The 3,532-nt window shown below is 61.6% G+C and overlaps 1 long non-coding RNA gene across 1 annotated transcript; it reads left to right on the top strand.

Moving 5' to 3' along the window:
- The first annotated feature begins 16 nt into the window (after positions 1–16).
- LOC112476964 lies at positions 17–2,829 on the top strand. Its single transcript, XR_003045263.1, has 2 exons — positions 17–1,936; positions 2,051–2,829. It is a non-coding gene; the product is annotated as an uncharacterized LOC112476964 (long non-coding RNA).
- Positions 2,830–3,532: the final 703 nt, after the last annotated feature.

The following is a 3,532-nucleotide window of genomic DNA, read 5'->3' as shown; positions in this document are numbered from 1 at the left end:
CTTGGCCCCGATGAGCCCTCCTAGCAGAAGGCACCTGTCGGGGCCCGCGAGCTAGGCAGAGTTTTTTCCACCTGAGGGGTGACGTTACCCAAACCTCAGAGCGCCATTCTGAACCCTCACTGCCCTGCAGGTTTCTTTGTGGGGCCATTAGGGAGCTGGGGTGCCGCCCGAAGTGGGATGGAGTGAGGGTCTGGAGGCCTCTGGGGAACTGTTCCAGGGAGAGGTGAAGGAAGGGGTGGAGACCATGAAACCCAAACCCAACCCCACCCAGAACCTGGGGCGAGGCCTTTTCTCCTTGAGGATCATTCCAGAAGGGAGACCAGCTCTGTCAGAGTGACAGGCAGATGTTTGCACTTTGGTGGCTGAAGCTGAGGCGGGGGAGCGGGAAGGAGCTGGGGCCGCCCCAGAAGTGAGGAGAGCTGCCTCTCCGGGGGCTTCGGCAGAAGGGCTCTGCCACTGTCTCAGATCCGGTCCTGTCCCTCCCGGGGAGCCGCGCCCAGCTTGTCTGCCTCAGGTTGACTCTGGGTAACTTTGCTGCCTGGGCTTCAGTGGAGGGAGGGAGGGCTTACAGCAGCCTCCAGGTGCTGGGGTGCTGGTGGGGGGCGGGGCAGAGAGGTGGAGAAACCTCCCCTGGGTTGGGCGCGGAGTGAGAGACCCCATGTTTCTTTAGCACCCTGGGTTAATTCTTGGTCTCACCTAAGCTCCTACAGAGAGGATGTCCCCGGTGTCCCTTTTCGCAAACGTCAGAAGAGACTGAGCTAGGAGCTGCCCCCGCCCCTTCTCCTGCTCCCCCACCTCAGGCTGGCGGGGCCGTCCTCAGAGCCCCCGGGGTGGCAGACAGGGAAGCTTCTCAAGGCCTGATCTTGGTGGCCCAGAACCCCATGGTATGGTTGCCAGATTTGGCAAATAAAAATACGGGATGCCCAGTTGAATGTAAATTTCAGATAAACAGCGAATAATTTTAAAGTCTAACTCTGTCCTAGGCACCATTCGGGACATCGTTGTCTCCCTGAAATTCCGATGTAAGTGGCCATCCTGTGTTTTACCCTTGTCCACTGCTCCCCTCACCCCTCAGTCTCACGGGCCAGAGACTAGTCACCAAGGATTTCACTTAAACTGTTTTGTGAGATGCAATATTGATAAGGGGACACTGTGACTTGAAGACACATGAATATACTTTATTTTTTAAGCGACAACAAAACAAGAACCTTCTGAAGCCATTTGAGCCTCATCCGCCCCACACGCGGTTAGTTGTACCCAGAAGACGGTAGTTATCTGTAGACACGGACCGACCTCGCTCCAGCGAGATGCATGTCGCCGACTCCTGTAGCAGCGCATGGCGGAGCTGCGCGCCCGGCCCCACGCTCTGTGCAGCTGTGGAGGCTGCTCCTTTGCGTCTATGTCATGAAGTCTGTCCCCCTCCACCCCCCGCCTTGCCCCTTGGGAATCCCCAGCGGGAGCCGTTACCTGCCCTGCCGTGGGGGACGCTGGAGGACGGCTGGCGCCCTGGAGGCCTGTCCCCGCCAGCTGCACACCTGTCTGCAGAGGTGACCTTCTATGTACCGTGCCCTGTGTCAAGCCCAGTGTCTGGTTTCCCAGTGGCTTCTGTGTCCTGTGTATGTGTGGTGTCTCCTTCACCCACTGTGTGACTTAACTGAAAGCCATAAAGGGCTCCTGCTGGAGACTGGCCTTGCCTCTTCCCAGGAGCCCCCGTCCCCCTGCCTGGCTCCCCACAGAACACTCACGAAGGGCTTGCCTGCTGCCACCTCCTGCTCTCAGCCTCGTGTCAGCAGGACAGATGGTGTCTAGGGCTTCTGGTGGGGCCTCAGGTGTTGCCAGCGGTCCTGGCAAGCTGTCTCCCTCCACCCAGGTTGACCATCCAAGCCCATCCCCACCCTGCAGTGGTGGGGCCGTGGGGGGCACTCCAGAGCTTCAGGTACCTTTCTGGGGGGCTGCGGGGTCAGGGTCTCTGGGCGGTAGTGGAGGGGGGTGTCCTGGGGGAAGCCAGAGAAGCCATGGGCTCTGCTCTTCCCCCGTGTCCCTCCTGCAGTGTGACGGCACGGGCGTGAAGGGGTGCCTCTGAGAGCAGTGGGCAGGTGCCATGGCATCGCTTGGGGGACCCCACAGCCCCCCATCAGTGCCCCAGGGCAGCCAGCCAGGTGCACCCAGTGGTAAGGGTGGGAGAGGTCCCAGGCCATCATGTCGAGCCAAGGGTGTACAGGTAGGTCCCATCTTGCGGCCCTGGCCTCAGGACCCCACGAGGACAGACACGTCCTGGGAACACGGGGGGTGAGGACTGTGGGTCAGGTGGGCGTGTCAGGCAGGCTGAGCCTCGATGCCTGAGCACACTGCGGCCCAGGGATCCCTGCGCTGGGGACACGGAAGGTGGGGAGAGAGGAGGGGCTGTGTCTGAGCCGGTGGGGTCAGGTGCTCAGAGACATCACCCCCCACCCCCCACCGTGGCCAGTGAGGGTAAGTGCATCTGCTGAGGCAGAGCAGGTGATGGATGGTGGGGGCGTCCCCACCCAGTCGCCTCTGTCGCTCAAGCCTGACCACCGTGCCCTGACCACCATCTGAGAACTTGATGCTTTCGGAAAGCTTCAAGCCCAGGCGGTGGGCCCTGGCCTGCTCCGGTCCCCCAAGTGCAGTGGCCCCGCCAGGACCCCTGCCTGTCTTCCTGGGACGACACATGCACCCTGCCCTCCCCCTCTCTCCCGCTTGGCCGTGCTCCCCACCCTCCTTGCGTGGACTCTGGTTCTTGTCTGATGCTCTTGTCAAACTGTCATTTTGTAATGAGCTGCGTCTCCTTATTAAATTAGCTGAAAGAACTCTGGGGTGGGGGGTCTCCAGTTCTGTTTGTTGGGCGGGGGGTCAGCAAGACAGTGGTGGGGGAATACCAGGTGGGCAGGGACCGCGGTGTCCTCAGGACGGCTTTTCCAGGGAGCGTCTCCTGGGAAGCTGGGGATGGTCCCCGTCCTCGAAGCCCTTCTGCAGAGCTGGGCCTGGGGACAGGCCCAGTCCAACAGATGCGGGGAGGTAGGCCCTCGGGGTTGCGATTTTGGGAGGTGAGGGTGCCTGTGCACCCTCCATGGCCTGTTGCAAAGAACCTCCAGTGTCTGCCTCTGAGCTGGAAGCGTGAGAGACGAGACTGGGCTGCAGCATGTTCAGGGACACAGAAGGCAGGTGGCCGTGCCTGCAGGCCTGGGTGGGGTCCAGCTCCGTCCTTAGGCGCCAGGCCAATCTGTGGACATTCTCTAGGCCCTGAGGGCAGCTTGGCCAGAGGGTGGGAGATGGCCCCAGGCTTCAGCAGTGAGGTCTGAGCAGGGCCACGGCCTCCCAGCTTTAGTCCCTTGCAGGGAGGCCGGGGAACTACCTAGCGAGGGGCCAGGTCTGCCTGCATGGGGACAGGATTTATTGGGAGGGTCCTGTCCTTGGCCACCACCTGGCGACCGGTGCAGCCATCCCCACAGGGCTCGCCAGGTCCAGGAGTCCGTAGGCCCCCGGGGTCCCTTGCGTCACACTAGATTCGTTG

The sequence above is a fragment of the Pteropus alecto genome, unplaced genomic scaffold, assembly GCF_000325575.1.
Source record: "Pteropus alecto unplaced genomic scaffold, ASM32557v1 scaffold563, whole genome shotgun sequence".
NCBI classification, from domain to species: Eukaryota; Metazoa; Chordata; class Mammalia; order Chiroptera; family Pteropodidae; genus Pteropus; species Pteropus alecto.
The sequence above is the reverse complement of the archived record's forward strand: the minus strand, read 5'-3'. Positions and strand labels throughout refer to the sequence as shown.